Here is a 27387-nt window from a genome sequence, read left to right on the forward strand (position 1 = left end):
CTGGATAGAAATTTCCAGGATGTCACAGAAGGTCATGAACATTGTACAACTTTCCATTACATTACATTGTTGCATACGAAGTCCGCATTTACCGCATTTCAAGACAAAAGTTGCATGCATCTGGATCCCTAAATATCATGTTAACTACATAGATTTCCTACATCTACTGTCCAATCTTTTTGAATTCGGAATGACCGACCCTCTCAATGAGTCAATCTCTTGCTTTCTCATAAGGGTGAACCCTTGAGGACTACACGTCCTCACCTTCAGAGGGCTACACGCCCTCGCCTTCAGAGGGCTACATGTCCTCACCTTCAGAGGACTACACGTCCTCGCCTTGAAGGCTACACGTCCTCACCTTTAGAGGGCTACACACGCCCTTGCCTTCAGAGGACTACACGTCCTCCCCTTCAGAGGACTACACGTCTTCGCCTTCAGAGGCCTGCACGCCCTCGCCCGTCCTCACCTTAAGAGGGATACATGCCCTCACCTTCAGAGGACTACACATCCTCGCCTTCAGACGGCTGCACACCCTCACCTTTAGTGGATCCTCGCCTTTAGAGAGCTGCACGCCCTCGCCTTCAGAGGACTACACGTCCTCGCCTTCAGAGGACTGGACGTCCTCACCTTCAAAGGACTACACGTCCTCACCTTCAGAGGACTGCACATCCTCGCCTTCAGATGGCTACACGTCCTCGCCTTCAGAGGGCTACACACCCTCGCCTTCAGAGGGCTACACGCCCTCACCTTCAGAGGACTACACGCCCTCGCCTTCAGAGGACTACACGTCCTCACCTTCAGAGGACTACATGTCCTCGCCTTTAGAGGGCTACCCGCCCTCGCCTTCAGAGGACTACATGTGCTCGCTTTCAAAGGGCTACACGTCCTCACCATCAAAGGGCTACATGCCCTTGCCTTTAAAGGGCTAAACGTCCTCGCCTTCTGAGGACTACACGTCCTCACCTCAGAGGACTACAAATCTTGACCTTGAAAGGACTGCACATCCTCGCCTTCAGATGGCTACATGTCCTCGCCTTCAGAGGACTGCACGTCCTTGCCTTTAGAGCACTGCATGTCCTCGCCTTTAGAGGACTACATATCCTTGCCTTCAGAGGGCTGCACGCCCTCGCCTTCAGAGGACTACACGTCCTCACCTTCAGAGGGCTACACGTCTTCGCTTTCAGAGGGCTCCACATCTGCGCCTTCAGAGGACTTAAGGTCCTCTGCCCTTAATGCTTAACTAGGACTTGCGCTCCTGGGTGAGGGGCCAGTAGTTTCCCTTTATCAGTCCCTTGGTCAGCCCCCTGATCTTAGAGGAGGGCCAACTGTGCGAGCACAACCAGAGGGAGGCTATCGTGTAGTCACTATACATACTGGGGCATGATTTCACCCGTGCCGCTACAAAGAGACGAGTGCGGATCATTCGCACCAACATGACCACTCTTACACAGATATGGATGACATTACTACTTAGCAACATTCTACCTAGTGACCACAATGCCAATCTCCCCCTACGGAAGTATTAGTTGGTTTGTGTCGTCATGACATAGGTTAGTATGCACGTGGCTCAACTGATTTCTGATGTCATCTATTGTTTGCAGGGATCGCGCCCGCAAGACACCCAGTGGACCCGGAGAAGTCTAATAGAGTCTTGGGGTTTCCAGCTCTGATTACGGGCCTCTGTCAGTTCAACAGAGTGCCTGTCGCCCCCAGCAAGGTCATCAGGCCCCCTACTAACCACAACAACTTGGGGATGGCAGGCAACGGGCAATAGACGCACCGCCGCCACCTCCAGAGCCCCTCAGCTCATCTACAAAAGCTGGAGCGTTGCCTACAACCCGTGGCCGACCAGCAGACGACCAAGTCCAAAGCCAAAGGTAAGCAAAAGTACTAGGTCCATGACCGACAAGTCATCACGCGTCTAGCTCAAGACGTTAAAGAAGTGCTACTTGGAGGCAACCTAGTACCTTTTAAATTTCTGCTTGTTATTTGATCACCGTTGTTTCTCAAGTCATAGTAGGACACACCTAGTTGCTCATGATCCTAGGAATTTAAATAAAACAAGCACATGCTCGGAAGGTAGTCATACCTCACAAAATATATGTATGTGTGTTTAGATAGCAAAAATACCTTAGATATGCATGTATGTAATTTAGGTAGCAAAAAAATACCTCACAATATATATATATATATATATATATATATATATATATATATATATATATATATTAGGTAGCAAGATACCTTGGATATGCATGTATATAGCAAAAATACCTCACAAAATATATATATGTATGTTTAGGTAGCAAGATACCTTGGATACGCATGTATATTGCAAAAATACCTCACAAAAATATACATATGATTAGGTAGCAAAATACCTCATGAAAAAAAAGAAACAAAAAACAAAAAAAAGAAATAAAAATAAAATTGGTTAGCTAAAAAGCCAACATGCTTTTGAAAGGAAATGAACTTGCCATTTAGAGCACAAGGGTTTTGTTGAAAAAATATGTATGCACCTGAAGGGTGAATGCTGTGAAAATTTTCCCGAACACCTGAAATGGACTCGGATGAATGCAAGAATTGATGAAAGAACATGTTTTGGAAATACTAGGTTGACTTAAATAGGAAAGATGAATCCTGAGCCCTAGTGTCACATGACCATAAAAACTTGATGCTTGAGTGTCCACATGTGTGCATGCAGGACCAGTTTTGCATAAAATTTCCAAATCATCATTGTTGCATATGTGTCATGGAAATAATGTGGGACATCCCCTTTATCCCTGAACCGCTGGCCAAACCAACACCCTAACATACATCATGTCCGGCCGTTCTGCAAGCCTTTTGACCCAAGACCTCAAACCACCATAAACCTTGACCCAGGATGAGAATTTCCATCCCTGCCCTCGAAAGAAGGAACAATGGGGTCTCCCAAGAAAAAAAGGTCATTCACTATTGAGCTGTTAACACGCCTCCAGAACAAAGAAAGTTCCCGATCAAAGATTGAAAGAAAACAAAAGAAAAAGAGAAATTCCTGATCAAAGATCGGAAGAAAACAAAAGAAAAAGAAAAATTCCCGATCAAAGATCGGAAGAAAACAAAAGAAATATACAGAAAGGTCTTTGGACCAAACAATATCTGAACAATACAGAATTGTCACAAGTAAACAAGAAAAGAAAGAAAACCACGACTTGAAGTGGTCCCCTCCCTTTGATTGCCAACCAAAATCCTGTGCACTAGCAAATTTCTCGCCTCGCGCTAAACAAAAACAGAAAAGGAAAAGGCCCAAACACTTAGAGCCAAATTCTTCACCAGAACACCATTCCCGAAAAAGTCCTATTGATCCGTGATCACGCATGTAATCTTTGATTTGATAGGAAATGATTTGCAAAATCAAGTCATGACATATCTATGGTTCAAAATTAGGATAAAACACTTACCTGTGTGAGATTGATACACTTTGAGTGATTTTCTTCTATTTTGTTGGACCTAGTGTTTCCTCTAAATGGTCGTTTAGAAACAAAACGCTAACATCCAAAATCTCATTTATGGTTATGAGAAAATTTCATCAGCATACTCTCCTTCCCCAATAGACACATTGTTTTTCATCAAAAAATCATATGTTGCTCTGATCAGTTGGAGGTTTTGTTTCTTTACTAAAGCATGTTCGCATTTTAGTGAAAAAACACCGAGACTATTTTAGTCTCACAAAGTCAAGAACTACGTAGGTCTGAGTTCCTCATCACAAATTGAGGATACGTAGGAGCAAAAGCCTCTCTTTTCTCGACCGCCCCACCTTTTGCTATCGTGACCTGTGAGTCCGATGACATGCAGAGATACCCAAGCGGTTATCCGTACAAACAGTTTCTGTCATCCTGACCCATGAAGTCAGGTGACATGCGGAGATACCCAAGTGGTTATCCGCACAAACGATTTCTATTAATCCTAACCCGTGAAGTTAGGTGGTAGGCGGAGATACCCAAGTGGTTATCCGTATAAACACTTTTTCGCTATCTGTCAGACTCAGAGTCCGGTAGCATGCAGAGACTAACATCGTCTTCTGCACCCTTTGTCAATCAGGGGCAAGCAAACCCATTGACACGCGGAGACTTACATCGTCTTCTGCACCTTTGTCATCCTGACTCGTGAAGTCAGGTGACATGCAGAGATACCCAAGCTGTTATCTGTACAAACGGTTTCTGTTAATCTTGACCCGTGAAGTCAGGTGACAAGCGAAGATACCCAAGTGGTTATCCGCACAAACGATTTCTGTTAATCCTAAATCGTGAAGTTAGGTGCAGGCAGAGATATCTGAGTGGTTATCCGTATAAACACTTTTTCGCTATCCGTCAGACTCAGAGTCCGGTAGCATGCAGAGACTAATGTCATCTTCTGCATCCTTTGTCAATCAGGGGCAAGCAAACCCGTTGACACGCGAAGACTTACGTCGTCTTCTCCACCTTTGTCATCCTGACTCGTGAAGTTAGGTGACATGCAGAGATATCCAAGTGGTTATCCGCACAAATAATTTCTGTTGATCCTAACCCGTGAAGTTAGGTGGCAGGTGGAGATACCGAAGTGGTTATTCGTATAAACACTCTTTCGCTATCCGTGAAACTCAAAGTTTGGTAGCATGCAGAGACTAACGTCGTCTTCTGCACTTCTGTTAATCCTAACCCGTGAAGTCAGGTGACGTGCAGAGATACCCAAGTGGTTATCCGTACAAACGATTTCTGTTAACCCTGACCTGGGAAGTCAGGTGGCAGGCGAGGGTACCATATGGTTATCCGCACCTTTTGTCAACCAGGGTCAAATGAGTCCATTGACGCGCAAAGACTAACGTCGTCTTCTGCACCTTTTGTCTTCCAGGGACAGCGAGTCAGGTGGCAGGCGGAGATACCTTATGGTTGTCCGCACCTTTCGTCAACCAAGGCAAACGAGTTCGACGATATCAAGATGATGTTGGTCGTCCGATTCTGATTATTTTCAAATTTTTTGCAGGTTTTTACTCTCGTCCTCCGGAGACATTCAAGCCCGATGACGCACGAGATTCTTCTCTGCTGGGCGGGGACGACCAAGTTTGATAGCATGTGGAAACGTCGTGGTTATCCCATTTTATTGCTTTCAAGACACAGAATTTTTGTTGACGCTTCTGATGTCGTTTCTTTTCTTTCTGAATGACAGGTCCCGCTGGTTGGGATATTGGTCGGCCTAATGATGTTCCGCTCGAACAAAATTAGTGTCTTATCTTTACTTCGCTTTTATCTCCAATAAAAGATAAGTAAAGAGGGGCAACTGTCATATCCTAATTTCGTCCAGGGACCATTGTTTGTTGGCATGCGACTTTTGCTTGACCATCTCAAAATGTTTAACATCCATCGTTGTGGAATCCGTAAAGTTCCAAGATGTTTCGAGAAGAAACCGGTCAAAAACACGAAATTGAGAGTGTATTTAGCAAAGTGGGGTGTGTGTAAATAAACTGTTACACTCTAATTTCATCCGAGGACCATTGTTGATCGCTTCGAAAGGCTTAACACTCATCACGGTGGAATCCGTAAAGTTTCGTGAGATTTCGGAAAGAAAACGGCCAAAAACACAAAAATGGGGAGGTGAACTTATCAAGATAGGGTGTAAATAGAAATTCGAATCTAGGCACTTCCAGAACATTTTGGAAATTGGGTTGCTTATGGAGGAAGCAACTGGGTGGCAAGCTCCTCCACGTTGTTGAAAAATGGTTCCCAAGGCTTCCGTGGCTTCCGTAATGCTTCCGTAAAATTTCCGAAAACCTTGGGTAAGCATATTTCACTTTACATTGGTGAAAGGGAAGAAAAAAAAAGATGAAAATCAAATTCGAAACACTTCCGTAAGGCTTCAGTAACTTTTCCGTAAAGTACGAAAAGGGGGGTGAACTTAGTAATTGGGGTGCACTTAGAAATCTTCCTCAAGAAGCCTCTTGGCGGGAAGCACCTCTCTTTTTCCCTATAAATAGGGGAGGGGGGCTGTTTCAAAAATATTCCGGACCCCTTGGCTATGCATTTCAGCTGTTTTGGGTGAAAAAATGTGTTTCGTGAAGAAAATCCAAGCCGAGGTGCTTCCGTAAGCGATTATGTGGAAATTCTTCATTGTTCTTCACCGTTCTTCGTTCGTTCTTCGTCGTTCTTCAGTCTTTAACCGGTAAGTTCCCGAAATCGAATCTTTCAATTCATTCTATGCACCCTTAGAGGTCCCTACTTGTTTTGTGTACTTTCACTTTAATTTCGCTTACTTTCAGTTTTTTGTTCTTCCACTTTAACGAGCTTTTTACCGTTTATTTAAGTTGTTTTCTCACCTAATAAATGATAAAATGAATTTCAACCGATCATTTGTGTTGTAATCTCGTTTAATCACTGTTAAAACAAAATCTAATTGATCGTTCACGCTGTAACCACGGTTAAACCAATAAAAGGAAAAATAATAATAAAATAATCAAAATATCTTGAAAAATAGTAATAAAATAATCAAAATATCTTTGAATAAAATAATCAAAAAAATCAATCGGACGTTTTTCTTTGGAAGTTTCCTTCAATGAATTGACTAATAACCAAAGTGAAACTAAGGCTAAAATCAACTCACAAATCAAGCTTCGTCCGCAAAAGTCACTCAAAACCGTTTTAAGGTCTAACGCCTTAAATGGTCCTCTTTGCTTTTATTGGTTAACATGGACCGTTCAAAAGCATAAAATCAACACATTACTTTACTGCTTTTGCAAGAACTACGTAGGTTTGATTTCCTCATCGCAATTGAGGATACGTAGGAGCAAAAGCCCCGTTTTTGTTGACCACCCCAAGAGATCGTTAATGGTCTAATGCCTTAACGTTTCTCTCCTTTCAAAAACAAAGATATCGTTAATGCTCCAACACCTTAACGTTTCTCTCCTTTCAAAAGAATGAAAAGATCGTTTAAATGGTCCAATGCCTTAAACGACTTTGGTGCAGTTAAAATCGATCTTGCGGAAAAAGATCAAAACAACTTAACCAACGTTTAGTTCTAAAAGAACTACGTAGGTCTGATTTCCTCATCACAATTGAGGATACATAGGAGCGAGGGAAACACCCTTGTCGATCACAAAAATATAAAAAAATACAAAAGGCATAAAAAGACATAAAAACGTAAAAAAGGGAAAATAAAACAAATCGAAGACATGATTTTGCACACTTGATTAAAAGTTGTCGTCCCTTGTGGCCGATGCATGGGGTGCTAATACCTTCCCCGTGCGTAAAAACAACTCCCGAACCTTTCACGATTAAAGTTCGTAGACCACATCTTTCCGGTTTTTCTGACATTTTCCTCCAATGGAAGACGCACCTGTGAGCCCCGCGTCGCCCTCCCGCCGAAGGGTAGGTTGCGACAGTATGCAATGACTATTTATATGACAAAGTCTAGAAGGCCAGATATTAAAACCACACAACAAGTAAGCAGAAGGAGATACTTTATTAATATCAAGATTCAATTTGAACATGCCATCAGTGGTGTACCCTTTCCCTACAAATACCCCATTCTTGGTCAAAGTAAATAAATCTGCACCTATGGTCTGAGTAAACCCAACCTTATTTAAAAGAAAACCAAAAACCAGGTTCTTTCTGATCTCTGGAGTATGCATCACATCTTTGAGGATCAAAGTCTTTCCAGAGGTAAACTTCAGTTCAACATCTCCAGTTCCAACAGCAGTAGTGGTGTGGGAATCACCCAGCAGTACTTTCTTATTTTCAACATTTGTGTATGTTTTAAACATAGCACGATCATTGCAGATATGGTGGGAGGCGCCAGTGTCTACCCACCATCCATCTGATCCTCCAATCATATTGATCTTAGTTATCACAGCTATGTATGGCTCTTGAGTCATGTTAGCCTGGGGAGCACCTATCATTGAAGGATTTCTGCATTTACGTGCCATATGTCCTGGTTTGCCCCAATTGTAGTAGAGGAATGGTTCACCAGGATTATTCTTGGCAGATGGATGTTGTCTAGCATGTTAGACCCTTGGGGGGTTCTTGTTGCGGTTAGAGGTATTGTTCACATTGCAGTTCTGATTCTTAAAGTTTTTGCCAGTAGGCTTCAGAAAACTACACTTGTGTTCTTCCTTTTAGTGTTGTTGTGAGACACATCCAACACTTTATCTTTCTGATCTTGTCTATGTGCCACTTCCTCAATGCGCAGACGTGTGATCAGAGACTCCAAAGAGAATTCTTTGGTCTTGTGTCTGAGAAGGTTTTTGAAATCCTTCCAGCCAGGAGGTAGCTTGTCTATGATGACAACAACCTGAAATTGCTCATCCAAAGCCATACCCTCTGATATGATATCATGAGCAATTTTCTGTATCTCATGGGATTGAGACTCTACTGATTTATCATCAGTCATTTGATACTTGAGGTAGTGGCTAACAACATACTTTTTAGTTCAACTTCCTCAGTATCATACTTCTTTTCCAGAACCAGCCAAACTAATTTGGTATACTTATATGGGCTATAATAATCATAGAGATCATCAACTAACCCATTCAGAATGAAATTCTTGCATAGGTAATCATTTTCATTCCAGAGAGCTAATTCCATAGTCATTTTATCCTTCTCTTCCTTCTCAGCATCTTCAGGTACCACTGGAATATCAGTGTTCAAAACATAGGCAACTTTCCTCATAGTTAAAGAAAACATCATCTTTTGTTGCCAACGTTTGAAATGATACCCTTCAAACTTAAAAGGTTTGTTAAGGTCATTGTTGTTCGGTCCAGTAATATCTACAGTAGCCATGGCAGACCCGAATCGTCCAAAAATTGTTGGAAAAATAATTTATGGCAAACCGAACAAATTACTGGCTGAGTCGCGGACAATGTCGCCTTTTTTAAGACGTTTCCTGGCACTGCCCAAAAATTGTGCAAGCAGATTATCAACCACAAAGTCCCCAGGATAAAACAGCCCAGATCACTGTATAAGATTCCCACTGCACTGAGGGAACCTTTCTAGAATTACACCCTCTTGTATGACTTGAAAAGTCACTCTAATAGCCAACCAAAAATTTAGTGCGAAAGAAAGAAAGAGGGAGAAGTTTGCCGAAAATGCATCAACTGAGATATGGGAGGGAGAAAGAAAAGTTGAGGAAATGCTTCTCAATTGGGACAAAAAAAAAGTGAAGGAAGGGGCTCTTTATAGATAGGGAGTGAAACACTATTCAAGTGTTTACCCTGAGCGATGTGGGACTTGAAGCTTTTTTTTTTCAAACTTTCACCCATTATCTCCTTTTTTCTAACACTTTTCAATTACATAGCATACCGGAAATAATTCCAACTACGACAAAAGGTTTGGTTGCTGCAACGCCTAATGTAACTAGTTCCCCTGTACCTGGAACTTTCTGTGATAGTACAACAATTGATTTTGAGAGCGACAAAACAGTTTAGAGTGCTAAAATTATTGACCTGTTAATACACATAAAGAAAAACCTTTGGATGACTCGTAAAAGGACAATCCCGGACACCATTGACATTCCAATTTCTTAAAATTGTCTGATATATCAGAAAAAATGTTATCTACCACCAGGCTATATTTCAAGTACCATGACTATCAACCATTTGCAAAACTCTTTCACCAAATTTACCAAAATATTGTTACAAATTTATTTGTAGAACATATGTATCTCAATCCAACATCATGTGGCTACAAATCATGACAAGTCAATCAACATAAGGGGAGATTGATATATGTAGTACAACACAAACAATGTATTAATTCAATATGAAACTAAAATCATGAATGCATCCTCTAAATATTCTATTGTTATAGTGGTAGAGAATCACCAACCTTCATACACAAATGACAAAGGCATCAAATTCTTGCCCTAAGGATACAAAACAATTTTCATGTTTGTCGCAACCTACCCTTCGATGGTAGGGCGAGGCTAAAACAAGTAAGCCAAAAAGAGTTCGTCTCCATGGGAGAAAACGAGCAAAGTCGCCACCAACGTTTATTCAAGGAAAATGTTAGAAAAATCAAAAAGAGGTCTACGAATTTTGAAAATAAGGGTTCGGGAGTTGTTAACGCATAGGGAAGGTATTGGCACCCCCACGCGCCCATCACAAGGGATGACAACCTTTAATCGAGTGTGCGTAACGTGAATTCAAAATTATGTATTTTCCCTTTTTATCTTTCTTTATTTTTTTAGGGTCGACAAGGGTGTTGCCCTTGCTCTTATGATGTAAACCCATTTGCACAAGGGTTGAGGATGGATCTTCAAAGGTTTATTTTTTATTTTTTACTTGTATGAAATTCAGAAAATGGAATGGATAAGTAAAATGAAGAAGGTGGTTGGAAGAATCACTCCTCCAGAATTGGTGTCACACACAAGGTGGTGTTCCTTGATAAACCAATTCTTGAATCACTCAAGTAACTAAGGAGATTCACTCTCACACTTTAGAAGGTGATTAAAACTCAATTCAAGATTTGTTTTTTATTAGAAAATGTGCAGCCCATAAATAAGTGAGAAGATGAAATGATCACCAATAACAACAATTGGTGGTGTCGTTATACCTAATTAAAACTAGAATTAAGACAAATGATCACCAATAACAACAATTGATGGTGTCATTATACCTAATTAAACTAGAATTAAGACACAAAAACATGTGGAAAAATGCTTAGCTCTTGGTCAGACAAGAGGCAGCCACAAGCCTAGAGTTTTCACCTTATTAAACCTTAATTTCTTTAAATTAAAACAAGCCGACAGGTGGTGAAAATCCAAAGAGAATTGACAGCCACTTTAACACAAGTTTGGGCCTTTATTTTACTAACAAAATGCTAATAAAACCACTCAACAAAGGTGGCACCCTCTACACTTCTTGGAACATGGTACAATTGACAATCCGAACATTCTCCACTTGTAACTTGGGCCTAAATTCAAATAGCATGGTTAACACTTGTTGAAGAGCTTCCTTGGCCTTCTTTGTTCTAGCCCTTGGCACAGGTCCTCCAAGTCCTTCTAAAGGTTCCTTGCCCTTAGTCCTTGCTATGTCCTCATCACTCTCTCCCTCTTCAAAAGGATTTGTCCTCAAATCGGATTCTCCATCTACATCAAAAAGAGTTAAGTCAGACACATTAAATGTAGTACTCACATTATACTCACCAGGCAATTCAATCTTGTGTGCAATGTCATTTATCCTTTCATGTACTTGAAATGGACCATCCCCTCTTGGTTGAAGCTTGGATTCTTTTTACTCTGGAAACCTCTCCTTTCTCATGTGAACCCAAACCCAATCTCTGGGTTGGTAAACAACCTTTTTGTGACCCTTGTTTGCTTGTCTAGCATAGCTCTCATTCCTCTTTTCAATTTGGGCCTTGACTCTTTCATGGAGCTTTTTCTCACAGTCCGCTTTGGCTTGTACTTCCTCATGCTTAAAAACTGAAATATTAGGCATTGGCAACAAATCAAGAGGAGTTAATGGATTGAAACCATAAATAACCTCAAAAGGAGAACAACTAGTGGTGCTATGTATAGCCCTATTATAAGAAAATTCAATATGAGGTAAGCAAACTTCCTAATTTTTAAGATTCTTTTTCAAAATGGTCCTTAGCAAGATACCCAAAGTCCTATTCATGACCTCTGTTTGTCCATCCGTTTGAGGGTGACAAGTAGTAGAAAATAGTAACTTAGTACCCAACTTTCCCCATAAGGTTCTCCAAAAATGGCCTGGGAACTTGGAGTCCCTATCACTAACAATGCTTCTTGGTAATCCATGGAGTTTCACCACTTCTTTGAAGAACAAATCTGTGACATGATTAGCATCATCAAATTTCCTACAAGGAATAAAATGAGCCATTTTAGAAAACCTATCAACAACAACAAATATGGAATCCTTACCATTACTTGTTCTAGGCAGCCCTAAAACAAAGTCCATTGATAAATCAATCCATGGAGAATCCAGAATTGGTAAAGGGGTATACAAACCATGAGGCATTACCTTTGACTTGGCCTTTTTGCAAACAATACAACGCACACAAAATTTCAGCACATCTTTCTTCATGTTAGGCCAATAAAAATGCTCTTTCAATGTATCTAAGGTCTTTTGGACCCCAAAATGCCCCATCAACCCACCTTCATGGGCTTCACACACAAGCAAGTTTCTAGTAGAACACTTGGGCACACATAATATATTTTCTTTGAAGAGGTAGCTGGTGAAAACTAAGGAAGTGAAACCAAAAAAACAAGAGGACATTGAAGTCTTATAAGATGTAAAATGGAGGACATTGAAGTCCTGTAAAGCAGAAGACATTTTAAGTTTTTTTTTTCAAAGCATAGAAATAGAGGATGTTGAGTCCTAAGAAGCACAAAGACAAGGACATTGCATCTTATGAAAGATAAAGACAAGGACATTGAGTTCTATAAGGACAAGGAAGCTGAGTCCTATGAAAGACAGAAGACGTTGAAGTCTTATAAAGTGTAAAAGACAAAAGACATTGAAGTCTTCGTAAGTGTAAATGACTGAAGACATTGAAGTCTTTGAAATGTAAATGAAGACATTGTAGTCTTTTGAAAGCGTAAATGACTGAAGACATTGAAGTCTTTGAAATGTAAATGACAGAGGACTTTTAGTCCTATGAAAGCATAAAGATAGAGGACTTTGAGTCCTATTAAAGATAAAGGCGACGACTTTGAGTCCTATGAAAGATAAAAGCGAGGACTTTGAGTCCTGTGAAAGATAAAAGCGAGGACTTTGAGTCCTATCAAAGATAAAGGCAAGGACTTTAAGTCCTATGAAAGATAAAAGCGAGGACTTTGAGTCCTGTGAAAGATAAAAGCGAGGACTTTGAGTCCTGTGAAAGATAAAAGCGAGGACTTTGAGTCCTATGAAAGATAAGGGCGAGGACTTTGAGTCCTATGAAAGATAAAAGCAAGGACTTTGAGTCCTGTGAAAGATAAAGGCGAGGACTTTGAGTCTTATGAACAATAAAGGTGAGGACTTTGAGTCTAGTGAAAGATAAAAGTGAGGACTTTGAGTCCTATGAAAGATAAAGGCGAGGACTTTGAGTCCTGTGAAAATTATAAAGCAAAGGACATTGAGTCCTATGAAACAAGCCAATAGGTACTAGTACCAAAGGGCTTAACCTTATGAAAAAGCAAGAGGTTGACTCTTAGAGAGGGCCTCTTATCCTAAACTCAAAAGATAGGACATTAGATTTGGGAAATTGGTACATAAAGAGAGATCTATGCACTTATAGCCTAATATGAACATGATTTTTGGGATGCAAATGCATGCAACCTTCATCTTGAAATGCAGTAAATGTAGGCTTTGTATCTAGTAATGCAAAAGGTTTTGAATCATGAAAATTGTGTAATGCTCATGACATTCTTTCCTATTTTTGTGATTTTGATTTTTTTTTTTTCTGCTTTCTTTTTTTATGGAAAACAAAAATTGGCTGTCTCTTTCTGAAAGACGTGATAACTCATGAGACCTCATCCTATCTTTTTGCAAATCTCTTCGGGGAATCCCTCAGAGTGTATGTCTTGTTTGATTTAGTCACTTGAAAATTTTGGAGTGACAATAATGGAGCCATTTGACATTCAATCAATCAACTGAAATATTGATCCTAGGGGTTTCCCTTGTCCTTTCATTTAAAACTTTGATGGTTTTGCACAACAAGGAAACATAAGGCTTTGGGATCGATCGTATACACCACGAAAGGATGGCAATGGATGGTTGATCGAGGCCGTACCCGAATCAAATAAACATGAAAATGCAGTAACTAGGAAGTGATCCTAGGTTGTTTCCCAATGAGCAATGATAAACCAATTGTTCATAATATACTTACAGTAACAGTAACGATTGGGGGGAGTTTGTTTGTTTTGTGATTTAAGGAGCAGAACAAGTAAATTGGAATACGAAACTAATAATATTAAAAATGGGTTGTTTCCTCTGATTCAGAAGTCATTCTCTTATCCTGGGTTATGGAGAATTCGCCCCTAACAGTTAACCACTTAATCCAACCCTATTTCAGTTTACTAAGAGAAAATCAACCTAGGGTTGTCAATACGTGATTAGGCACAACATACACCAGTTAGCCCTTCGTCCATTAAGCATGAACACAAGTTAGGCTCAGAGGCAATTAATCGAACACGAAGCGTGCACTGATTAATGTTCACGAATTTGGGTTAACTGGTGAAGGGAAAACTGCCAGGGAACCACATTATAAACGAAACCTCAAAGAGAGTTGGGCTTCTTCCTCAGAAGGAAACAACACCAGAATAATTAGCCTTCCATAGATTCAAACAGAAAACGTAAATGAAACATGAAGCAGAAACGTAAATAAACAGAAACATGAATGAGACAGAAACGAAAATGAAAACAGAAACGTAAATGAAAGTAGAAGAAGAAACAAGAACGAAATTGTAATTAGAAGCAGGAAATCGAAAATTGCATTAAGAACGAAACAGTAGCATTAGAACAGAAAAACTTCAAAACCATAAACCCTAAGCTCTGAATAATAGTCTAACAGAATGCCCCGCACAAATCCCAAGGTTGCTATTGAAAAACAGTCACTCAAAGTCACTGGGCCCTATTACAATACTCTGGCCCAAAATGAAATAAACACTGAACCACATAAAATAAAATTGCGAAATTTCCTAATTAGAAATTAACTAAGGTAAGCGCTGCTTTATTTGCCCTCTTCAAGTTCACAACCAAAATTCGGATTAAGCCCAATGTTTCATTAATTGCTAAAATTAGAATAAAAATATCAAATTAGCTAAATGAGCCCAAATAATAAAACTGCCTAATTAATTGACAATTAAGACCAATCAGTAATTAAAATGGTGCAAAAAGGGTTTAGAAAATAGAAGAAAATGATGGCACATCAAAACCCCCCATACTTAGCCTTTTGCACTCCTGAGCAAAATGAAACAAAGAACAAAATCCAAGGATATCAAAGAGAGAAACGAAAACATTCACATATTTCTCAATGAACATCAAGGAATGAAAGGAATGGGTAACATCTAACATAAGGAGATCCGAAAAGTCAAGACATTCATGAAAATCATCCAAGCAACCCAATCTTGGCAAAATAGTTAATCAGCTCAAGAATGAAAAGTGATAAAGCCTCACAAGATATACACTTTATCTCTTAAGTGTTTAGGCTACTATTTACCCTCAAAGCACCCATGAAAACAAACACCACATAAACTTGGCAAGATTCTAAAATTGACAATCAACCCATAAACACAAGCACATGAGGATCAAAAGGTCTTTTAAGGTTGTAATGGGGCCAAGGACATGGTATGGAAAAATATGGAATAAGTGGCTGAATCCCAAAGGAATAGAGGAGCAATGGGGAATAAGTGCATAATAAGAAAACATAAGAAAATAAAAAGAAGTAAAGATAAAATTTAAACATAAAGAGTAGAACCAAGAGTCTCATCATTCTTTTGTCATTTAAGATCTTATTCACTCAACTTTACTGCTTTTCTTTTTCTTTTTCGATTTTTTTTTTAATTTTGTTTTTTTGCATTTTACTCTGTAGCCTTTGAGAAACAACATCATATTTAGCATGTACAACATTTAACCAATATGAAATGTACATCAAGTATGGCTCAAAATATATCATGAAGCATAGCCAACAAAACATGTTATTCAATGAAACAAAAACCCCCATACTTATTCCCAAAACAATTCCAAAGCTCCAAAATTCCTTAAGGATATGGTGATATCATGGTTTCTCACTTAAGGCTTGTAGTGAGCTTCAAAACAAGGAAAGGGAAACAAGGCTCAAAAGGGATATCAAAGGAATTAAGTCAAGGTAAGTCTATTTGGGTAGAAGCTTATAAGAACAAAATTGCCTCAATCATATCCAAATATGCATGTGAATTAGGAAGCATCAACAAGAATCAAGCCAAGGCTATTGTGCAAGCAATCAATGGGGCAAAACACACCAAATGATTATGATGATGGATGGCTCAAATTCTCACAAAGGTAAACTCATCACTTTCAAATTGAGCTTTCAAAACTATCATGACATGTAGAGGAGAATCAAAGATTTCAAGTCACAAAATGTCAAAAACTTTTATTTTCAAAACAATTACCCATTTCTTGAACATATCCTATGATTCAAAGAAAAACATGCAAAGTCATACATGCGCACAGAATTGACCCAAAATATAAAACTAAAAATCCGACGAAACTAACAACATTAACAAATTAACCCAACTAACAAATTAACAAAACCAACAAAACTAACAAAAACAAAAGAACACTCCCCCCTATACTTAAACAACACAATGTCCTCAATGTAGCACAATTAAGAGATTAAAAACAATTAAATCATCAAATAGAATCGGACAAGTGTAATAAAAGCAAGGAAGGAGATAGGAAGAGAAGAACTCCCTAAGTCATGGTGGAGGAAGAGTAGGATGGAGTAAGGAAGTCTTTTCCACCACTACATCCACTAAAGAAGGGTTCGTGAGGAATGGCTTAAGTCGATGGCCGTTGACCTTGAAGCTCTTGTTTGTGGAGTCGCTTTTGATCTCAACTGTACCATAAGGAAAAACATTAGTAACAACAAAAGGACCAATCCACTTAGACCTCAACTTACCACTCATGAGTCCAAGCCTAGAATTATACAATAGCACTTTTTGCCCCACCATGAAGTCCTTCTTAACTATCATGCTATCATGGAACTTCTTGGTCTTTTCTTTGTAGAATTTGGCATTCTCGTAGGCTTCTATGCGAATTTCATCTAACTCACTCAGTTGCAACTTTCTTTGCTCACCAGCTTGATCCATGGAGAAGTTGCGAGTCTTCACAGCCCAGTATGCTTTGTGCTCAATTTCCACTGGAAGATGACATGCCTTTCCAAAGACAACCCGATAAGGAGACATTCCTATGGGTGCTTTGTAGGCAGTCCGATGTGCCCAGAGAGCATCATCAAGCCTGGTACTCCAATCTTTCCTGCTTGGCTACACAATCTTCTCTAAAATTCTCTTAATTTCACTATTAGAAATTTTTGCCTGTCCATTGGTCTGGGGGTGGTATGGTGTGGATACCCTGTGTACAACCCCGTACTTTTTAAGCAAGGCATGCATTGATTTGTTGCAAAAATGGGTTCCTTGATCACTAACGATTGCTTTGGGTACTCCAAACCTGCAAAACAGATTAAATCTGACAAAATCTACAACAACCTTAGCATCATTAGTTCTAGTGGGCTTGGCTTCCACCCATTTTGAAACATAGTCAACTGCAAGGAGAATGTAAACATAACCAAAAGAGACAGGAAAAGGGCCCATGAAATCTATACCCCAGACATCAAACACCTCACAGAATAGCATAGGTTGCTGAGGCATTTGTTGTCGCCATGTAAGTGTATTTCCTGCTCTCTGACACTGCTCACAAGTGCTGCAGATCTTCCACGCATCCTTAAAAATGGTAGGCCAATAAAAACCACAATCAAGCACTTTGCGAGCTGTCCTTTGAACACCCAGATGACCTCCCGGTGCGGAGGAATGACAGAACTGCATGACTGAGTTAGTCTCATGATCTGGAATGCATCGTCTAATGACCTGATCACTGCACAATTTCCACAAGTATGGGTCATCCCAAATAAAATGCTTAGCATCAGTTTTAGTTTTATATTTTTGGGCTTTAGATGCTAAGGGAAGGAAAAACAGAAGCAACTAAATAATTGACAATGTTAGCAAACCAGGGAGTAGAAAGAGAGTCAGAAATACTATACAGTATATACAAATGATCATCCGGGAAATCATCCCGAATGGGTGAATTTGCATCCGATACACGTTTGATCCGACTCAAATGATCAACAACTAAATTTTGTGCTATGCTCCTATCACGGATCTCCAAGTCAAACTCTTGAAGCCAGAGCATCCATCGGATCAACCTAGGCTTAGAATCAGCCTTCTTCAACAAGTACTTTAGAGCTGCATGGTCACTATAAACAATAATGCGGGTACCAAGCAAATAAGATCGAAATTTTTCAAGAGCAAAAACTATGGCTAGAAGCTCCTTCTCAGTAGTAGTATAATTCGCTTGGGCAACATCTAAAGTCCTAGAATCATAGTATATCACCCTGGGCAATTTATCAATTTTCTAAGCAAGGACAGCCCCCAATGCATAATTTGATGCATCACACATAAGCTCAAAAGGGGCTGTCCAATCGGGTGCCTGAATGATGGGGGTGGTAGTCAGCGCTCTTTTGAGGCAATCAAAAGCCTCTTTGCATCTGTCATTAAAGTCAAACTCCACCTCCTTTTGCAACAAGTTGGACAGTGGAAGGGCTACTTTGCTAAAATACCTTATAAAGCGCCTGTAGAATCCTGCATGACCAAGAAAAGATCGCACCTCTCGCACACAAGATGGGTAAGGCAATTGTGAAAGAACAGAAATTTTTGCAGGATCTACTTCAATACCCTTATTGGAAATAATGTGGCCTAAAACTATACCTTGCTCAACCATAAAATGACATTTTTCAAAATTTAGAACAAGGTTAGTTTCAATGCATCTATTCAAAAATTTTTCCAAACTATCCAAACAACCATCAAAAGAGGATCCATATACAGTGAAATCATCCATAAACACATCTATGCAATTTTCTAAGAAATCACTGAAAATACTAATCATGCACCGCTGGAAGGTACCAGGGGCATTGCACAGGCCGAAAGGCATCCTCCTATAGGCAAAAGTGCCAAAGGGGAAGGTGAATGTGGTCTTTTCCTGATCCTCAGGAGCAATAGTAATTTGCATATAACCAGAAAAACCATCAAGGAAATAGTAGTGAGATTTACCTGCCAAGCGTTCAAGCATTTGGTCAATGAATGGCAGGGGAAAATGGTCATTTTTGGTAACTTGGTTCAGCCTCCTATAGTCAATGCAGACTCTCCAACTGTTCTGCACCCGAGTAGGAATCAGCTCCTCCTTCTCATTTTTTATCACTGTGAGGCCGGTCTTCTTCGGGACTACCTGGACGGGACTCACCCATTGGCTGTCGGAGATAGGATAAATGATTCCAGCTTGCCAAAGCTTGGTTATCTCCTTCTTCACTACATCAAGAATCACCGGGTTGAGTCTTCTCTGTGGCTGTCTTACTAGTTTAGCTCCATCCTCTAAATTTATTCGATGCATACATGTGGATGGGCTAATACCAGGAATGTCCGCCAGGGTCCAGCCTATAGCCTTCTTATTCTTCTTGAGAACAGACAACAACTTCTCCTCTTGCTCATCAGCAAGGGAGGCAGATATAATCACTGGAAAACTTTTGCTATCATCCAAGTAAGCGTATTTCAAATTTGATGGCAGAGGCTTCAATTCTGGTGTGGTCGGCTGGATAGTGGTAGAAGGAGATGGTTTCTCAGCCTGTACCTCATAAAGAAAGTCAGAGGTATGTGTACTTCCTGAAACATGGTTAGTCCTATCTGACTTTACAAAATCAATCTCAAGAGGTAAAATACCACCACCAGACATGCAATCAATATCACTTTCAGATTCACTCTCAGCATCAAATTCAGACATATGATCAAGTACAATTTCATACTCAATGCATGAAGAGTGAGAGGCATGCAGATTAGAGTAAAGATCAATCATGTATTCATCAACAACATGGTCAATTATTTCAGCACGAAATACAGAAAGATCTTCAGATGGGTATTTCATAGCATCCAGAATGTTAAAATGAACAGTTATATCACCAAACTCCATGGATAGTGTGCCTGCATAAACATCTATCTTAGTTCTAGCAGTTTTCATAAAGGGTCTGCCTAGAATGATGGGAACTGATCCTTGAGAAAATCCATCTTCCATATTCAAAATATAAAAGTCAACAGGGAAAATCAGTTCACCAACTCTAACTAAGACATCTTCTATGAAACCAACAGGATAGGCAACACTTCTATTAGCTAAATGAATTACCACATCAGTTGACTGCAAGGGACCCATCGATAGAGAATTAAAAATAGACAGAGGCATAACACTAACAGAAGCTCCTAAATCTAGCATGGCATTCTCGAACTTACTATTCCCTATAATACAAGGTATGCTGAATGTACCTGGATCTTTACATTTTTCAGGAATTTGGGGAACAGATTTACCAATCAATGCGGAGACATTTCTGCCCATGCTAATTCGTTCACTTCCTTTAAGCTTCTGCTTATTAGTGCACAACTCCTTCAAGAATTTAGCATATCTTGGAATTTGCTTAATTGCATCCAGCAGAGGTATATTTACCTCTACTTTTCTAAATGTTTCCAAGATCTCTTTCTCTGCCTCTTCCATTTTTTTGTTGGAAACTGCTCTTGGAGGGAATGGAAGAGGGGGAATGTGCTGCTTCTGCAAATCAGAATTACCTGTGGAAGAAGATTGACCTGCACAAAAATTGTTAGGTAAATTTTTGTCATCACCTTTTTCTGGAGTAGAGTGAAGTTTGGCAGGTTCATTTGTAGATGAGGAAGGTGCTATGGGTTGAGGTCCTTGACACTGCTTTCCCAACCTCAATGAAATGGCACTGACACTTTTGGGATTTTGGACAGCTTGAGAAGGTAGCTTTTCAGAATTCTGGGACTGTTGTTGATTCAATTGTGTAGCTCTGAATGGAAGCTCTGGTCTCTTGTTGAAACTGCAAGTTCTGCATAGTCATTTGCCTCACAAGTTCTTCGAGGGAAGGTTGTGGAGGGGCCTCAACTGTTGGCTGTTTCTGGGGCTGTTGCTGTTGTTGGATTGGTGGAGGAATGTATGGTATGCTTGGGCCAGCAGCATTTTGGAAGGAAGGAGCAGGCTATTGTTGTTGTTGCTGAGGGCTGGACCATCTGAGATTAGGGTGATTCCTCCATCCAGGGTTGTATCTGTTGCTGGAGAGGTCATAATTGTTCTGCTGTGGTTGATTTTGCTGCTGAGGTTGAGGAGGTCTATTGTAAATATTTGCAGCATAAGCTTCGGGTTGCTCAATTGCTCCAGGTTGCTGCATGGAAGGGCAAAGGTCTGTATGGTGGTCAGCAGAGGAGCACAAACCACAGACCCTTGCAACAGGTACAAATTCCTGGTTCAAGGCCAGCTGGGTTACCAAGTTAACCAATGCATCCAGTTTGCCTTCAAGCTTCTTAGTTTCAGATGATGCAGTTGAGTTTGTAGCTATCTCATGCACTCCTCTAATGACTATAGCATCATTTCTGGCGCTAAACTGCTGGGAGTTGGAAGCCATCTTCTCAATTAAATTTCTGGCTTTAGCAGGAGTCATGTCTCCAAGGGCTCCACCACTGGCAGCATCTATCATACTTCTCTCCATATTACTGAGTCCTTCATAAAAATATTGGAGAAGAAGCTGCTCCGAAATCTGATGGTGAGGGCAACTGTCACATAGTTTTCTAAATCTCTCCCAGTATTCATACAGGCTCTCTCCACTGAGTTGTCTAATACCTGAGATATCCTTCCTGATGGCTGTGGTCCTGGAAGCAGGGGAAATTTTTTCTAAGAATACTCTCTTCAGGTCATCCTAGCTTGTGATGGACCTGTGAGCAAGGTAATACAGCCAGTCCTTTGCCACTCCTTCTAAAGAATGAGGGAAAGCCTTCAGAAATATGTGGTCCTCTTGGACATCTGGGGGTTTCATGGTGGAGCAGACAATATGAAATTCCTTCAAATGTTTGTGTGGGTCTTCACCTGCAAGGCCATGAAACTTTGGAAGCAAATGAATCAGTCCAGTTTTAAGAACATATGGGACATCCTCATCAGGGTATTGGATGCACAAGCTTTCGTAGGTGAAATCAGGTGCAGCCATTTCCCTTAGAGTCCTCTCACGGGGTGGAGGTTGTGCCATGTTCTCAGAATGTTCAGAATCAGAATGCTCAAAATTATAATGCTCCAAATCAGGATGTTCAAAATCACCAATAACAGAATGCACAAATTCACTAGTAATGGAATGCTCAGGATGATCAAAAGGTATAAAATGATGCCTAACTAATCTATGAAATGTCCTATCTATCTCGGGATCAAAGGGTTGTAAGTCAGATGGATTGCCTCTAGTCATACACTACATTCAGCATGCACAACTAGTTGCCTTGCATGTAAATAAAGGTGCAGGTTTGAACTACAGCTACCCTCAAATGATATCCAAATGACTTGAAATTTTGTGAGAAACCTTATAAAATGATGAGAAGATAGCACAAAAAATTTCAGGCAAAAATTCAAAGTCTAACTATGGAAGCTAAAAATGGTAGGTTAAGAAAAATAAGTGAATAAAACTTGAAAAATAAATAAAATTTGACAGAATCACTATTTTTGGATGATGGAGACCTCAGACGGCCTATGGCAGGCTGCTACGGCGTAGGAAATTTTTTTCTACCCCAAATACATATATAATAATTGCGATTCTGATAACCGGAGCAAAAGTTATGGCCGTTTGAAGTTTCGACAAACACAAAATTTGCTACTTTTTTGGAACTTTCAAATCTGACCAAACTAAAGGCTCTAGCTATTTTTCCCACAAAATATAGGTTAAAAGAAGTTACCAAAAAAAAATTCAGCCAAAAATAACAACCCTAGCTACTAAAACAAAAAATCTCAAATAATTCAGCATGGGTGGTCGCTAAAATCCGTCTCTACTTGATTTCTACTACTACTCTGTTTTGCCGCAAGCAAAAGTGGTCGCTAAGTCCATCGCAAAACACTATTCACAGCAAAACACCCAAGACTGAAACAGGGAAAATGCTTAATGGGAAAACTGAAACAGAACACACACTAAACAAAATACCAGGACACTAAACAACACTAACACATATACTAACACAATACTAACAATTAAACATAAAACACGAAAGAATTAAACACACAACACTAGCTAGCTATTATGAACCTTTGGACACTGCTCCCCAGAAACGGCGCCAAATTTGATCGAGGCCGTACCCGAATCAAATAAACATGAAAATGCAGTAACTAGGAAGTGATTTTAGGTCGTTTCCCAACGAGCAATGATAAACCAATTGTTCATAATATACTTACAGTAACAGTAACGATTGGGGGGAGTTTGTTTGTTTTGTGATTTAAGGAGTAGAACAAGTAAATTGGAACACGAAACTAATAATATTAAAAATGGGTTGTTTCCTCTGATTCAGAAGCCATTCTTTTATCCTGGGTTATGGAGAATTCGTCCCTAATAGTTAACCACTTAATCCAACCCTATTTCAATTTACTAAGCGAAAATCAACCTAGGGTTGTCAATATGTGATTAGGCACCACATACACCAGTTAGCCCTTCGTCCATTAAGCATGAACGCAAGTTAGGCTCAGAGGCAATTAATCGAACACGAAGTGTGCACTGATTAATGTTCACGAATTTGGGTTAACTGGTGAAGGGAAAACTGCCAGGGAACCACATTATAAATGAAACCTCAAAGAGAGTTGGGCTTCTTCCTCAGAAGGAAACAACACCAGAATAATTAGCCTTCCATAGATTCAAACAAAAAACGTAAATGAAACATGAAGCAGAAACGTAAATAAACAGAAACGTAAATGAGACAGAAACGAAAATGAAAACAGAAACGTAAATGAAAGTAGAAGAAGAAACAAGAACGAAATTGTAATTAGAAGCAGGAAATCGAAAATTGCATTAAGAATGAAACAGTAGCATTAGAACAGAAAAAATTCAAAACCATAAACCCTAAGCTCTGAATAATAGTCTAACAGAATGCCCCGCACGAATCCTAAGGCTGCTATTCAAAAAGAGTCACTCAAAGTCACTGGGCCCTATTACAATACTCTGGCCCAAAATGAAATAAACACAGAACCACATAAAATAAAATTGCGAAATTTCCTAATTAGAAATTAACTAAGGTAAGCGTTGCTTTATTTGCCATCTTCAAGTCCACAACCAAAATTCGGATTAAGCCCAATGTTTCATTAATTCCTAAAATTAGATTAAAAACATCAAATTAGCTAAATGAGCCCAAATAATAAAACTGCCTAATTAATTGACAATTAAGACCAATCAGTAATTAAAATGGTGCAAAAAGGGTTTAGAAAATAGAAGAAAATGATGGCACATCAATGGTTACACTTTGATGTATGAGCAAGTGAAACTTTCCTGATTTAAGATTATAGAGTGATGCCAAGAGTCTATCGATCCCACTGAAGCTTAATGACATGGGTTGATCCTGAAAGAATTTATACAACAAAGGCCACCCTTGGATTCAAAAGGAATTCTAAGGAGTCTGCATGAGCGACTAACATTAGATGTTCCATACTATCACAATTGTCTTTGGGTATTTTCCACGAGCTCCTAGTCGAATGAATTTTCTTCTCAAATGTGCAAGTGCAACACCTCGATGATTCTCTTTTTTTTTTCTTTTATATATATTTTTTCAACAATCAAAAGCATGTGCGGCTTCCATTCCAGAATCTAAACTTAAAAGCAAAATTAGTCATTCCTTGATCCACATGGGCTTTATTGGGCTTGTAATGTGGTCACGGGTAAGAGGGTTATGAAAGAAAGGATTAGCGAGGCTCAAAGAGTGTTTAAGGGTTATATTGAGTAAGAACCTTGAGATCCTTGCTTATACTTTTGTTCATTTCAACTCTTGGGTTGGGCTCTACTCCTTTTGTCTTATACATTAATCCTTATTGCACTTTTGCTCCTTGTAAAATCTGGAGATCTTTTGTCTCTCTTTTTCTTTACTTGCCTTTGGCGGATTTTATTTTATTTTTTCTTTCATTGCTGCCCAAATTCATGCATGTGTTGTTTGCATTTCTCTTTCCACCAGTTTAGCGGTGGTTCCTACTTAGGGTTCCTATTTTGTTTTTGTTGCTTTTAGAAAACAAATATGCTTTGGCTCGAAGGGGGTAGCAAAGGATAAATTAGTTTTTAGGATGTTGAAACATGGCCATGTGTCATTTCAAATCTTGACTATATACTTTTAGTAGTTTGGATTTTGGGACCAATCCCCTAATAAACACACTCCTGATTCTTTCTTCTTTTTATTTTTTATCAACCCTAATTTTTGCTTAGGCCGCCCTTTTGGGTTTTCAACCTACCGGGTGAGAACTTCTTATCTGCCCCTAGGTTTGCTTGAGGCTCATCCATGGTGCCTCTCATTGCCCCAGTGTAGGGCTTTGAGGTATCTATTGTTGTCTTTTGTCATGACCTTGTAGGAAGGAAAAATGAAAGAAACTGTGCAGGTTCTCGAAAATGCATTTTCAAGGACAAGAAAAATTTAGAAGATTTTGAATTGACAGATTAAGTCGAATGACTATTGTACTTGACAACTCACTTTTCTCTAAAAAAGGCAACTTTTAAGAATGATAAAATGAGGTCACATAAATGTATGTACTTTTTGATTTGAAACACAATCAATTAAACAGTTTTTTCTTTTTTTTTTTTACTTTACTCGTCGTTTACGGCACCCTCACCAAACATGGAGAACAAGCAATTTATGATTGAACAGACTTGGAGATCAACTCAGGAGTGTAGGTCACTTGAGCAAACAAACCAACAACTTACATTCACATTCTAGTGAAAGTTAAATAAGCAAAGATGTAATTGTGAGAGAATGAGAGACAAGGACATCAAATTTATCCATATTATTAGCATTGTGACTATTGTTTATAGTAATGGCATAAACCTGAAAATCCCAATGAGTCATTGGAGAAATCTAACAACAACCTTCAAATTACTCCAAGCATCATACAAAGTATTGCTTGACAACATCAGAACTCACGAATGATTTTCCTCCTCGAATCTCAGCCAGCCTGCATCAATTAGACTTTGTACCTTATGTTTCAGGGTCATACAATCCTCAATGGAATTCCCGGAACTCCCCAATGATAAGCACATGTCACATTGGGGTTGTATCCTCTGGGAAACGAAGGTTGAGAAATCTTTGTTGGGCTTATAACTGCCATTGCATTATCAAGCAGATAGGGGAGTAAGTCAGCATATGGCATTGGAAAATTCCTTCCCTGGTTGGTGTTTTGATTGGTATTAGGGGTGGTGTTTGGTCTTGGATCTCCATCAGGTGAATTTTGTGGCCGATTTGGGGATGGCCTTTGTGGATGATTGGGCATTCTGGGCTGGTAGGGTGGTGGGTAATAAGAAGGACTGATATTGGCCGAGTATTGGTATTGTTCGGCTAATGGGAAATTTGGCCATGTAGGAACGCCAGCCACAACACGGGTTTCTCCCTCCTTCTTATTCTTTCCATTTGCCCCAGGCTTCCTATTCATCAAAGCAGGATAATCAAATTTGCCTTTTCTCAAACCCACTTTGATTCTTTTGCTGACAAAAACTAAATCGGCAAAGCTTGAAGGCGTGTAACCCACCATCTTCTCATGGTAAGACACCAGTAACGTGTCTACTATCATTGTTATCATCTCCCTCTCCATCATTGGGGTGCTACTTGAGATGCCAAATCCCTCCACTTTTGGTCAAATTCTTTGAAAGGTTCATGCTCCTTTTTACATATGTTATGTAGTTGCATTCTATCCGGAGCCATATCAAAATTGTACTGATACTGCCTAATGAAGGAAACCATTAGGTCCATCCAAGAATGGACTCGGGAAGGTTCCAGATTAGTATACCAGGTGATGGTTGCCCCAGTAAGAATTTCCTAGAAGAAATGCATCAACAATTTTTCATTTTTCGAGTATGCCCCCATTTTTCTATTGTATATCTTCAGGTGATTCTTGGGGCAAGTAGTCCCCTTGTATTTATCAAAATCTGGCACCTTGAACTTTGGATGGATAGCGATGTCAGGCACTAGGCATAGTTCTACCATGTCAGCAAAGGCATAATCTCCGCCTCCTTCAATAGCCCTCAGCCTCTCCTTTATATGATCAAATCTCTCCCTTTTCACCATACCAGGAGGGACTCTTCCCACCGCAAAATGCAAGGGTTGTGATTGTGGGCGATATTGAGGGCCCCCCAAAGTGTTTGGCAGGGGTTCACCACAAAATGCCTGCCCCTCAGTGGCATGTCCGAGGTGAGGCTTGAAGTTGGCTAGAGCGTGACCTCGGGGTACATTATGTGCCTCCCCCATGGGTTGAGAGACATGTGCATGACCAGATTGCGGTTGTTGGCTCTCAATGGGTATGGGAGCAGAGTTATCGACGTTCTCATTGGGAGTGTGTGCAACATTGGGTGGTGTATAGTTGGGAGGCAAGCCATATGATTGGAAGGAATGCTTGCTGTGAACCTGCACAAAATAGGGGCTGCCCGCACTTTCCAATGCTTTGCCTCCCTGGCCTACCATATCCGAGACTAGACGATTTACTTAATTAAGGCTAGATGGGTGAGTCAGGTCCACCTTAGGGGTAGTACTAGCGACAATGATTGTAGCCATGTTGACCTCCATCACTTTTCTCATACTTATCATGGCTTCCATCATTGT

At 39.9% G+C, this 27387-nt stretch overlaps 1 non-coding gene and 1 pseudogene across 1 annotated transcript; both read left to right on the forward strand.

Annotated features, from left to right (window-relative positions):
* LOC106794816 (uncharacterized) overlaps nt 1-27387 on the forward strand; it is a 189022-nt pseudogene that overhangs the window by 137142 nt on the left and 24493 nt on the right.
* On the forward strand, nt 21343-21449 carry LOC112998288 (small nucleolar RNA R71). The gene has a single exon (XR_003263324.1). It is a non-coding gene; the product is annotated as a small nucleolar RNA R71 (small nucleolar RNA).

The sequence above is a fragment of the Glycine max genome, chromosome 10 (genome assembly GCF_000004515.6).
Source record: "Glycine max cultivar Williams 82 chromosome 10, Glycine_max_v4.0, whole genome shotgun sequence".
Classification (NCBI taxonomy): Eukaryota; Viridiplantae; Streptophyta; class Magnoliopsida; order Fabales; family Fabaceae; genus Glycine; species Glycine max.